The sequence below is a fragment of the Corvus brachyrhynchos genome, unplaced genomic scaffold (genome assembly GCF_000691975.1).
Source record: "Corvus brachyrhynchos isolate BGI_N302 unplaced genomic scaffold, ASM69197v1 scaffold42, whole genome shotgun sequence".
Lineage (NCBI taxonomy): Eukaryota > Metazoa > Chordata > Aves > Passeriformes > Corvidae > Corvus > Corvus brachyrhynchos.
The window spans coordinates 430,435-444,231 of record NW_008237242.1 but is presented as its reverse complement, the minus strand read 5'-3'; the positions used below and the strand labels follow the sequence as shown (position 1 = coordinate 444,231).

The window sequence follows — 13,797 nt, the reverse complement described above, 5'->3', positions numbered from 1 at the left end:
CGGGAGTGGACCCACGAGTGAGTTGTGGAACCCCTGCCCGGCTGCTGCATCCCGTGCTGGGAGCACCGCGAGTGGGCCAAGGCTCGGCTGCAGGACCAGGCACCGCGCCTGCAGCTCGGAGGACGGGAGGCCGCATTCCAGCCCAACTGCTCCAGAGATTGGAAAAGGCAGAAAAGATGCTTCGAACAGCAGCAAAAAAGGGCAAAGACTGTTTTGCTCCCCCCACCCCATCTTGGCAGGACTAAAGGTAGCACAGTGTGGTGGTGACCTATCCTATGATTTTATTTGTAGTTACCTTGGCTTTTTCTTACTTTTCTGTACTTTTCTCTTTGCCTCTTTTACTATTAAATAAAATATATCAATTTTTTGGCACCAACATTTAATGTTGTTTGGTTTTAATCTCTTTTCTGGGAATATTTAGAACCTTCTAAGTTCTTTCTGATTTATGCACAGAGACTTAGCTTTCTTTGCGTTTCTGTGTTTAAACCGGATCATAACAATGGGCTCTTTAAATCTCAAGAAGACCTGGATTCCTGTGTAAGGTTGTTAGGAGTGAGATACGCTCGTGATGCGGCCCAGAGATGCATTAAAATCATAGTGTATTATGGAAGTAGGACAAGCATTGTTGTGAACATTTGGGAGGAACAGGGACGGAAATACAAAAAGATTTTTTTAAAATTACACTTAAGTGAGTTTTAGAAATTGCTGCAAGGAAAGCAGTCCAGAAAACCTGGGAGATAGAAATGGGTATGGCTTGGGGATTTTTATGCCTGATAAAAATTGGGTAGTCTAAGTCTGGAGGATGGAAGCAACAAGGAACCACCAGAAAGGTTTCAGAAGATTGCTAATGCATAGGGAGGAGTGTTTTCATTTTTCTTTTTGTGGAATGAAGGGACAGTACAAAAGTATTGTGTCAGGGCAATACAGAACTGTTGAAGGAAAAACTTTGATGGAGCAACATACCTAGATTATGTTCAAAGAAGCAGGGACAGGACATACCAGAGGACCCCCCATTCAAGTGTTCATATATGATATAGAAGATTAAGTAAGGCATCATCAGAACAAGATGGATTTTCTTATAAAAAGGTGGACACAACTATACCACCAAAGCCAGGAGCTCTGTAGTTGAGGAAAAGAAGACTTACATTCAGGTTCTTGATCTGAATCAAGAAACAGAAAGCCTTGAGCCTGTATTTTCTATAATCTATTATGCTATTTGAATATTTGGAAAAAATGTTTTCTTAAACAGAACAAACTTGTAATGATCCTTGTTTTCCTTCTTCAAAGCTGAATTTATCGAAGGGCAATGAAAGCTCTGCTTCATGCTGCAGCCTTGCCAAAGAATCTCGCTTCTTTACATCTGTTAACATTGTTCCTCCCATGTCAGAACTCAGGTTTGAGTTCCATTCCACAGTATCCCAAAATACAACTCTGAATTCTCCAGTGCCAAAGTCTTGAAACATGGTCCTTTACAGTATACAAATTGACAGATCAGTTTCCAACAAAATACACCATTCACTGTCACAGAATCACAGAATCAATTAGGTTGGAAAAGACCTCTGAGATCATAGAGTCTGTAGCAGGGCATCTCATCCCACAACAAGAGCTTATCAGTTGTTTGTTAACAGTCAGATAACTCAAACAGGACAAGCTGTCTTGTAGTGAGGTATTTTAGTGCCGTGGGGTTAACAGCGATCTGGCATCTCCCAGCTGCCAATAAACATCTTACTGTTGGAGAGAAATCTGGAAGATAAGGTGGACTTCTGACTGTCAGACACCTCACTTTACAAAAGCTACACCAAAATTTTCACGAAGCAGAAATATTCTACACATTCCCTGGAAATGTGTGGACTTTCTCACCTGAGCAGGGATGCCTGCTTTGCAGTTACTCCTCTGGAGGCAGAGTGAAGAAATCTGTGTACATTATTATTCCTATTATTATTATTATTATTATTATTATTATTATTATTTTGGTGGTAAGTTACATTTGGCCCCTAATCAGTACTATTTCTTTTTCTAGCTTTAATATAGGTGCAACCTTGGTGTTGTGCACTGTTTTATGTTATGCAGTAATCTACGAATAGTGCTTTCTACTTTTATACTTTGCAGTAAGTGACTCTGATTATTTTATCTATCTATGGTCTGTTTAATAAATAATTAATTTTATAAATAGACCTGATCTACCATCCCTTCGAATCTGCGTACCAGAGTGATTTCTTAAATTTAAGCAGTTGCCAAAAATCCAAGGCTAAGGCGGGGCTTGTCTGAAGCTCCCTCTCATCCTGTGACAGGGTCCAGCCTATGACCCAACATCATTATGTCAACCAGACCTTGGCACTGAGTGCCACATCCAGTCTTTCCTTAAGCACCTGCAGGGACAGTGGCTCCACCATCTTCCTGGGCAGCCCATTCTAATAGCTAATCACAGTGCTGTGAAGAATTTCTTCTTAACATTCAGCTTAAACCTCATCTGGAACAACTTTAGACTGTGTCCTCTTGTCCTGCCACCAGCTGCCTGGTTGATGATGCTGACCCCCCACGTGGATACACCCTCCTTTCAGGGAGCTGTAGAGAGTCATAAGGTCTCCCCTGGGCCTCTTCTTCTCCAAACTGCTACCTCCAGCTCCCACAGCTGGTCCTGATAGGACATGTGCTCCAGACCCTTCCCCAGCTCCATTGCCCTTCTCTGTCACTGCTGAGTGGATCCTGGAAGCAAAGGAATGGTGACGTGATTGCTCTTTCCTGACTCATGTAAAAATTAATTTACAAGCTCAGACCAGGACTCTGGAATGCTCCAGAAGGAGGAGGAAAGCAACTTTTTTCCTCCCTTTTCCTGGCCCTGCAGTGCAGGGCCAGCTAAACAGCTGTATTGGTGTTCATCATTGTGTTGTAGAATTAAACCTCTAGCATTTGGAAGAGAGGTCACTGTAACCTACACTCCTTGTGTAAACAGTGTCTGCATTGACTGTGACCCTGTTGCTGGGGAGCTGCTGCTCAGTTCTGACCACTGATAGTGGATAGTGCTTAACACAAACCTGAAATTTTAATTTTCTACGTATGAGGAATCACAACTTTATGTGGACTATGCATCCAAAGACAGTCTAGAGTGTATGGGCTAGATTCTACAAATAGAAGATAATTTTTACTGGATCTGTAGGACTTTGTCCCCCCTGAAATTTTTTCCACCTGGCCTTAAAACTTTCTTTTTCTGACTATGGGAAGACCAGTAGCCATAGCTTAAGAATCAACACCATGTTCCCAATTTTTTTCTTCTCAGACTTTTGTCTTGTTATCCCATTGCGTGGGGATCCTTTCAGCTACTTGATAAAAGTTTCTCTTTATGTCTTTAGCTGATTTGAATACTCACAGCAAAATCTCTCTATGATTCCCTCAAATAACATCTATGTTTTCCCGTCTCAAGGAGGAGTGTGTGGCTAACTTCTGTGATTCAGATAGCTGAGCCAAAGGTCATCCAGGCTTAGAAGCTCTTCAGTTATGTGATGGATGCTTTTTACGACTCTTGTCTAGTAAATCCATGGAAGTCTGGTTATGTCATCACAGTTGTACTGGGATTTATAGCATCAGCTGTTTTCATTCAAAGAGGCATGAGGGATTATTGTTGCAGGTAATAACCAATACTCATGAGTACCTGAAAAATGTTTTTACTGTATTTCCACTCTTGTTTTGCTTTTCAGCTCGTTGCTGTCAAGAGACTGCTGCTTACTGAGTTCAACAGGTCACTCACTATGTAGGGACAGCCTTAATGGATATAAACAATCAATTTTCTGTTTGAAGAGACATATTTTAATAGTACTTTGATAGCAGGCAGTAAAAAACTAGTTTTTCATTGGCTTTGACATTTTTACCTTTTAGCTACGTCCTCATAGCTGAACCAAAACTTCACAGGGATTATCTTTAGCGTTTGCCTGAAACAAAGTGGATTTAATTGTTATTGCATAAGAATTCAAACCATCTCCACTTCCACTCTTGTTCTTTGACTGATATTAATCTGATTTGTTCAAGGAGATAAAAAACCAACGAAAATAATTAGCTCTGCAAAAAGAAAAGCAATTAGTTTTAGTTCCTTGAGCTGATTCTTTGCGGATTCATGGGAGTACAGGAAATGATGCTAAGAGAAGTAAAAATATCTGGAGTTTATTGGTCAGGACTGCTGAAATTAGTTTAAGAACCGTACTGTATAAACTGACTTTACTGTTCAGCACCACCAAAAAAACTAGAACAAAATCACCCCCTACTCCAAAATAGGAACTTTTTTTTCCCATGGGTTGACATCTGTAATTTATGAGTAGGCTGAACTTTATTCTAGTAATCACTGTCTGTAGAGAGAAATTTCTTTTGAAGGTGGATGTCCATTAGCTGTGTTGACCCCCTTCTGTTTTAGAGTTGGAGTAATTCTGAGTGTTGAAAACCTGTGCCCTATTTTGGTTTATACCTCAAATCATGCTTTAGGTGTTTTAACTTTGTTCTAATCCAAATAAAGAAAAAGTTAATATTATATTTTTATGAGAATAGCTTCAGACTGGTATAACTAGAATGATTGCCTCTCCTCTGCTCAAAATGTCTGATCTCTTTCCTAACTAATAATCTCAATCCTGTTGTGCTGCCAGAATGAAATAAGCACCTATATTGTTTAATCAGCCTCTTGAATGTGGATCGCTCAGTATCCAATGATGAATGGCAGCTCATTAACTGCCTTATTAACTGCTTCATGGGAAAAATTAAAAGAGATTAAATCAACAAATTAAGGAGTTTGTTGCCATTTATTAATTTCTTTATTTCAGCTGCATAATTTTAATGAGTTAGTTATTTCCTTTTCCTTCCAGTTCACATCCTCCTGCTATAGGCACTGGTGTGGATTAAGCTGAAGTGAGAAACATTTTAGTAAATCAGTGTCATGCTAAGAAAAGTTTCATCAGGTTTGATACAGAACTGATAGATTAAAATCTCCCTCTGGTCTCCTCAGTTCTGCTGCTTTCCCCCTGGGAAGCCTCCCATGTTTATCTTGGCGGGAGGCTGGCTTTCCATGCGCCCTGAGAGCCAGGCCCAGGTGTCCTGGCTGGCAGGATGGGCTGCAGATCTGGCAGCGCAGTCCTGCTCAGCTGCAGAGCAGCATAAGGGTTAGCTCTCAGCTTTGGTTGAGGGCCCAAACCCTGCATGAGCGTTTCCCAGTGGTTGGGACATGAGCACAATGCAGGGCAGCAGCCACCAGCCTGCCAAGCGCACTGTTCCACGTGGGGCAGATGACGCATGTGCCCCTCTCCGCCTTTTGTTTCCCCGTTGCCTTGGTCCCCAGCTGTGCTGAAGGGATTTGCCTCAAGAACTTGGTCATATTTTTTCATTAGAGAGGCTCTCTTAATGCAAACGTTCTGGGGCATTTTACAAAGCAAATACCTTACCCTGTAACACATAAACTGAAATCAAATGGCATGACTTGCACTGAAGCTCTCTACTGTGTTGCCTAAAATAGATGGCCAGAGTTAAAAAATACACAGACTGTGTTTCTCTGTGTAAATTTTAAAGTCAGGCAGAGGCTGTATCTTTGTGTAGCTAGTTGGAGAATGCCACAGGCAAGGTACATGGTACAGTAAACCACCATGCCAGCAAAAAATGAAGATTGCAGGTGCAGGAAAAGTGCAGTTTGTTCAAAAGTCCAGTTATAGCTGAACATAGAGATCCCCTGAAGACATACCAAAATAATACTGATTTACAAGTATGCTTTCTGCTAGAAAACTATTAACTTACATAATCTTCAATTTCTAAAGCTTAAAAATATCCTGAGACTGTTACCACTGACCAGAAGTCAAAAGTAAATTTGGTCAGATGAATGGATATTTAAACAACTGCATTGTTCTTTAAAAAAAGACATATCATGATGACCCTTACAGGCTAGCTCTGAGGTCTGATCTTGTTCTAGTTATAGAGAAAAATAAAACGAAAAATCATTCTAATCTGAAGATTTTTGGTTGTTCCTAAAATTTTCCACTGGGCATTTTTATAAGAAATAACTGATTTTCTTCTTAATCTAAGTATATTTACGATTTTTTTAGTAGAAGAAATGGCTTTTCACAAGCTTTTAAGAGGGCCCAGTACTAGTAAAGTTTCGTCTTGTCTGCATCCTTGAGTGGTTTCAAATATATTGTTGTTTCTGGATTACATTCTCTAGTCCTCTCAGCTCCCACAAAAATTGGACATGATCTAGCAAGCAGAAGCATTAGATGAAGGTGTAGTTCTTTTGAGTTCAGTGTAAGAACAGAGACAAGCCAGTTGTTTTTTGGCGGAATCAGGCTTTTCTGGATCAGAATAGGCTACAGTATCTAACGCAGAAGACCTGAAATTTAGATTACATTGGTTGTGTCTCAATTTGATTTTGTTAAACCGTAACAAATACAGATTGGAAAAGAATACTAAAGCTCTTCTTAAGCTATAGGGACCACTTTAAATCCCAAAGCACTATCTCTTTGTAATGGTTCTTGAAGTTTTGAGTTACATTAATGATGTTAAGTTCAGAAAAAATACACAGTGAATCTTCAAAGACTATAGGGTTTCTTAGAGGTGTTCCCAAAAGATCACTGGAGAGAGCAGTACTACTTTTGCCTCTGCCTGGTTAAATCTTCAAGATGAAAGAGAAAACAAAATCACATGGAGTTAACTGGCCAACAATTGTCATGAAGTTAAATAAAGGTGGGAAGGAGGTAATCCTGTGTGGTAGTTTGGGTCGCACCATGGCTTAGAGGTCTTTGTACAGGAGATGAAGCCCCTGGTTACATACAAACCAGTAGGTAGAAAGTAGTGAGTAATGAAGGTAATCTTTACAGAGAGGAGACTATCACTGACTCAGAACTGCTGAGAAAATGAGCAGCTTCCAGGATAGCAACACCCTTTCAGTGCTGAGCATGATTCTTCCCGCCAGATGGGTTAACAGGGATGATGATAAGGACTGCATGGTAGGCATCCATAGGGAAAAGAAGGGCACAGGCTGACTACTCACATGGCATATTCTTTGTGCCAATTGACAGGGGGAAAGCCACAACACTGCACTTCAGCCAGGAGATTTGGAATCAAAGAAGGTTTCTGAAACCAGTGGAGACTGCCTCAGAAGAGACCGTGGTAAAATCAGTTACTTCTGACTTTTCTGTGGATGAAACAGATTATCTTGAGTTACTTGATTAAGTGCATGAAATGTATTAGCCTCAAATGTGCAAATGGTACTGCATGTTCCGATGTTTTTCCTTTTGTCCTTGAACTTTGTGTCTGGAAATAACTTGGGATTTGCTTACGTAATAAGAACCAGGGTATGTGGAGTTATTGGATAGAGCCCTACTGTGAGTACCCCATTAGAAACTTAAGCTGTGGGCAAACTACTGCTGACATGAAATTCATATTAGCCTAGAGTTACAAAATATTTCTGTATCATGCTATTACCAAAAATTTGTATAATCTTGGAAATTAGTTTTAAATGGAGCATTACCCCAAGAAAATTAATTTCTCATGTTTTAAATTAAACTGTGAGGCAGGTAATTATTTGAGTATTGGAATAAACAACCTAGATGTTAGTAAGTATCCACTAGGTTTTGCGTTTATTGAAAAGAAACACCGAGTTGAAAGGAAAGACTTCAGTGGAAACTCTTGCAAAAACACTTCAGACTTTGTTAATAAGCAGATTTAGGTCAAGTCCACTTAAATTATTTGCAAGTAAATTTTGTTCGATATAATGGAATTCCCTGTGGGTTTGAACAGGATGTGTTATTTTGCTATTTTATTATTTGGTTTTTTTTCTTTCAGGTAAACACAGGACTAAATCTTTGTAGGCAATTTCTTTCTAAGTATTTCCCTCAGGTTTATGTAATGAAGTTGAACAAACAAAACCGGAAAGGCCATCTGAAAACTTCGTATTTCTTTAGAAACTACTATCACCAGACAAAAAGCTATTTTTTTACAATAACCTGTTCTCAAAAAAGCTGTGTGTGTTGGCTTGGCATTGTCATTTTGATGTAAATGTATATAACTTTGTGGGTTTTGTGAGAATTTTATTCCTTGAACAGAAGAAACAAACCTGAGTATATAACTTGAATCTTTATGTGAAAAATCAGATATTTCAATTTTAAAAAAAAACCCAAACATTTGCTTTTAAAATTGAGGAAGATTTTTGAAGGAGCTGAAATGATGAGTTGATAAACATCTGGGCTAAAGCCAGCTTTTGTAAGACAATATGAGATCTGAGAACCACAAAACCAAGAGTGTTGTAGACACTGTGACAGAAAACCAGGCTGCTAATACAAAATATACTGCCTACAGATCTTAGAACAATGCCCCAAATTGCTAACACACAGCAACACACTGAGTTTGGTTTCAACATTGTTTTTCATTTCATAAAAGCATACAGTTTTTAGTAGATGTTTAACTTTTCTCCAGCATTGGTTTGCACAGTTATTAATTACTTGCAGTCTGTATTTTTCAAGGTTTTTGCACAAGATTTCTTTTCACAGATGATTTGGTGAGTTCCGAAGTCGTCTACTAATGTTGGGTAATGGGGAATCTCCATCACATAATTGTATGGAAGTGTTATACAAAAACAGAGCATGTAAGGATAAAATCTTTTCTCAGATATTACAAGATGACTCAAGAATGTTGTGTACATAAAATATATATTAAAGGAGATGTTGGAGAGAATTAAGCAGACAGCTTTGTAGTGGCTAGAGAAATTTAGAAAATATGGGGAACTTCAAAACAGCTCTGAGTAGAATGAAGTGTTGAAGCAATGTGAGCTAGACTGATAGCTGTCTATCCAGAAGTGCAGTAAATCTCATCCATCTTCAGTGAAACACCTTTCCTTAATAGATAGGAAACTACAAAATTGAGAAGTGGGATTTAGAAAACATTTGTAGGACTGTCTCTCTGTACATAATAACACTAGCAATGAAAGGAAAGCTCTTGTGTAGGAGAGGGTTAGCTCTGGAATTCCTCAGGATAAGTGCTGGATCTGAATATTTAATATTTGTTTGAATCAATGACTGAGACTGGACTAATAACAAAAATTACTGTTTCAGCCAGCAGCTCATTAGTTGGAAAAACAGACTAATTACTTTGACACGCACAGGTCTAGGAGTGTCTGCCTGATGTAGCTGAATTATTTCTAGTGGAATTAGAGGAGTGTTAATGATGCTATTCAAAGTTTTAGTGAAAATGTCAAAGTAATTTGTGAAGTTCTGCTCATTCTCATTCAAGGAACATGAATTAAAATTTGATCAGGTGCAAAGAAAGCTTCTATTCTTGGTATTGAAGTAGCTTTTCTTACAAGAAAATATCACAAAAATAATCTTTTTAGCCTAGCAAGAAATACAAGGGACAATCATAGAATGGTTGGTGTGGAAAGGGACCTTTTAAGATCACCAATCCTCTGTACCATGGGCAGGAATATCAAAGCCCCATCCATCCAATTGTCTGCCATCTGTAAGGGGGTATTGTATCTCTCCATAACATGTCGTAGAGGGCAGAAAGAATGCCAGGAGAAGGCTGTAACACTAAAGACAGGGAAGAAATGAAAATGTAAAACTCTGATGTGAACTATAAACAAGCAGACGTAAAACAGAGAATAAATTTTAGGGAAAAATAGGAAGATTATTCTTTTCCATTAAAGGAATTAGAGACCAGATCACTTCCCAGTAACAACAGTCAGAGCCAAAGAAATAGCTGCTTAAAAAAATTCTTGAGTAGCTAATTAAGAAGCTTATGCAATATGATTATTCATAATAGCAGGTGATTTGGGTGACTCGGGTGCTTTTGTCCAGCAACTGCTCCCAGTTGTTGTCTCTGTGAGGGTGGATCTACAGAGAAGCCTGTGGATGACAAATCACAGATACTACAGATCTACCTTAACTCAAAAAAAAATTTTTTGAGGACTGAACCATGATGCCAGTGTCAGCTCTTTGTAATTGTGTGGTTCAGCTATTATTTTGGTTGCCTTAGCACGTACTTTCATTGCAGGTTTAGGCAGTGGTCAGAGATGATTCTTGTATGCAGGAGTATTAGATTATCTCACTTTAGAGCCTTTGACGCATCAGGAAAAAATATGAAAGGCTGAACTATAGTTTTGTGAAGTTAAGGTGCTGCCTGTTGTGGGAAGAAGATAGTTTCTGGCAGCTGGGGAGGCTGCGATGCCCTCAAGCACTTCCTGCTGCTACAGTGGCTGGGCAACACCTGCAGGACAGGTCTGGCCAGTGTTCCTGCTGCTTTCTTGACTGCATTTACCAACGTGTATGCAAGCGAGGGGGGATCCTTGGGAAAAAAAGTGAAAAAAGGAAAAAGGCACAGGGTTATAATCACCTTTCAGATACCCCTTCTTAGTCAGCATTGGCCATGTTAGGGATAACTGTTGCTGAGTTTCTAAAGCCCTGTTTGGTTGACCTCTTGCTCAGGTCGGTACAGGCTACCACACTGATAAGTGGCGCAATTGCCTTGAACTTGCACTTTCCTTTTTATGCACTATTGCTTTTCTTCCATGCGTTAACCCGTGCTAAATGTTTTGGGAGCTTTGTTTAGAGAATGTGCCTGTCTCACTGCCGAAATAAATAGAGGGTTATGAAGAAGAAATGTTATATATACATATATATATATATTTTCTGCAACCCAGATCTGTGCAATGGAGATGGGCTTTTCACATTATTCTCTTAGTTTCTTATCCCGTTCTTTTAATCAGGTATCCAGCAACATTCCTGACCATGTCCAAAACAGTGGAAATTTGCAGTGTGCACTCAAGGGGGAGTAGTGATTACATAAACACTTCTGGGGTTTACACGCTTCCCACAGAACTCTTGGATCCCTTGAGTAATAATCTTTTTTCCATAAGGAGAACTGTATAAGCATTAATCATCCAGCATAGCAATATCCTATACTTCAGTGGGACAGGCAGCTTGCCTGGCCTCTGCAGAGTGCCATTTGACATTTTTTTGGCATTGGCAAGTTCAGGAAGGGTTGGCTTGGGTGACTTTCCCCATAGCAGCCCTCACAGTGCTGTGCTGTGTATTGGTAGCTAGAAAGGTGCTGGTAACACATTGGTGTTTAGGCTACCACTGGGCAGCCTCACTCAGCATCAAGGCTATTTCTCCAACATTCCCCCTCCACATTCTGGGCATGGCCAAGAGCTTGGGAGAGGACACAGACAGGACCCCTGAACCATGCTAACCAAGGAGATATTCTATACAGTGTTTTCTGCTTGGCAATAAAGCTAAGGAAAAGGAGAAGAGGAGGGAACAATAATTGTTAAAGCATTTATCTTCCAGAGAAACCTCCATGTATAGTGAGGACCTGCTTCCTAGAAGGTAGCTGGACATCACCTTCTGATGGGAAGTACAGAATTAATCTGCTTGTTTTCCCTTCCTTCTGTGTGTAGACTTTGCTTTTGCTTTACTAAAATACTAAAGCTAGTGGCTTATTTAAGTGGGCAGCCTGGTGAGAACAAACACAATTATGTATTATATTCAAGAAGCTGAGCTACTTCTTCTGTATTGTCTGCTGTCTCCATTCATAAACCCTCAGAGAAATGTAGCAGAGCACAGTTTGAATTCAGAGTGATCAGTCATATAATTTGCTGGGTTTGACACTGTGACTGAGTTCAGCTAGCAAATGCTTCTGTAAAAGGGAGGTTCACCCACTCCTCCCTCCACTTCTTTATTCCTACCTACCTGTGAGCTATCACCTTTGCACCATCTTTGGTGTTCACTGTACCTCTTATGAAGCTGATTTAACTTGTTAGCCTGACAGAAGTCCTTTGCCAAGGTAGTTTGTCGGTGTGGATCTCAGCTGGCACACGGAGAAGTGGGAGCACATGTCCAGGAGCAAGGTGTGTGAGGGAAGGGAAACCCCCATTTCATTTATCCACTCTTCCACATTGTCAAGAATGTAGTTTGTAGTCTCAAACACAAAATAGGCTGCCCAGAAAGGAACTAGCTGGAGACAAAAGTTTGTCATGGTGTCAGAGATATGTATGTTCATAATTTGTGTCAGGGCACAGCCCACAGTGCCCAAATAGGCCTAGTGACAGTAGCCAGGTTCAGCCATGATGCCAGACAGCCAGACAATCCATAGAAATGAGGCACACCAGGGATCAAGCTGGGAGCTCAAGTTGAAGGGTCAGGATCCAGATTAATGGGGCACCTAGCGCAGCACAGGTGAGCCAGAATGAGGCCTTGGTTTATAGCCACTGCAGAGAGAAATGGGAGAGACCACCCATGGACACTTCTCAGGAGATTATTCTGGAAGATCTGTTTTCAAAGCTGGGCCCTTAGACCCTTACTGAAGCTGAGCCTGAGCTCAGGCACCCAACAGCCCATCTAGGGGGAAGGGAGAAAGGGAGTGCTCGGAGCTCTGGAAGCTTTCACAGAACACCCATTAGCTCAGAGCTAGAACTGTAGTGAGGAAAAGTTTTGATGGGTCAGGGGACAGAGTCTGCAGTACATTTTATCCTCCAGTACCTACAGTATCTGCATTTTCTCTTCTCCATAGTGTAGAGAAGTAAACAGTACAGTAACTCTAAACAATGTTTGCTTTCATCCAGAAGAGGATGGTGTGTTTGGAGAAAGATAGTCACCTACAGTTGAATTTACCCACAGCATCATTTATGGTAGCTCCTTTCCCACACAGTTGATAGAAAGTTCCCATAGATGGGTTGTTCTGTGTATTCAAAGTGAGCAGTCTTGTTCTTTGCTGTGCATCAGCCAGGAGTGGAACAGCTGGGCCATAGGATCCAGGATCTCCCTTTCACATATTCATTTACCAGCCATAAACAAACACCACAGTATTTACATGTGTTCATAAGGGACTGTGGCTCTCTTTCAGATTCATAAAGCCTTTAAAAAACCCCACATGTATGAAAAAAGAGATCACTGTTACGACCCACCCACATAAAGGAGAGTAACCCAGCTTCTTGCTGATAGATCCCTTGGGGCAGATTAGAGTGGTTTATTAGATTGGTTTATAATAAACATGTAGGATTTATTTTAGAACAATTTGCTTGCAATTGAAGGTAGGGATGTACCCTTTTGGTTATTATTACCTATAGTAATATGATAACATAAAAGCATAAAAATACCACTTAAGAAAACATATATGGAAAAGAAAGAGAAGGAAAGGATAAGAGTAGATGATCTCACCACCTGAAGGCCTCGCAACCAGTCTTGGTTGTTGCAATTTCCGTATCTGTTTGTCGCAGTCTTGCCAGGGATGATTGCAGACTGGATTTGTTGGGTGGTGGGAGTAATTCCAAGAAAAATCCACAGAACACAAAATCTACTGGGTTTATATCTGCTCGGGTTCAGGTGAGAACACCCACGTACCTCCTCTGGGGCAGGGAGTTTCACACTTGAGGGATATAATGTTCTGGGTCATGGGACACTTCGGGAGTCTTTGACACCTTCTAAGATGTTACAGTGCCTATGATGTCAGCACAGTTGAGTCCATCATGGCCCATCAGCAGAGATCAATACCTTTACGCTACAGTGTCCTGGTACTTCCCTGGCAGGGGAGTTATCACAGTTGAGTTCCCTTGAGTAAGGACAAAGAGACAGGCCCACTTCACGGGTTTGCCTCTTTCTGTGTCTCATTCAACAGCCAGCTGTAGCCTGAGGTGGGCTGTGCTGCCCTCTCTACCGGGGTGGTTACTTTGCACAGTATCACTTGTGGATACCCTCTTCTCCTCAGCCCTGGGCTGATTGGACAGTAGTACACTCCCTTTATCTTATCTCAGGTCCAAAGTCCACTTAGTAGGTGTATCTGGGAAAG

General features: G+C 40.6%; 1 protein-coding gene across 11 annotated transcripts in view; it reads left to right on the top strand.

Moving 5' to 3' along the window:
* The window catches only part of PRLR (prolactin receptor), a 135,660-nt gene that overhangs the window by 59,821 nt on the left and 62,042 nt on the right, over positions 1-13,797 (top strand). For 10 of the 11 annotated variants that reach the window (XM_017730216.1, XM_017730214.1, XM_017730212.1 and 7 more), the window contains one exon: positions 7,038-7,128. The exons of the other annotated variant lie outside the window; for it this stretch is intronic. The gene's annotated coding sequence lies outside the window, so the exon portion shown is untranslated. The remainder of the gene's footprint in view (positions 1-7,037; positions 7,129-13,797) is intronic. 11 annotated transcript variants of the gene reach the window in all.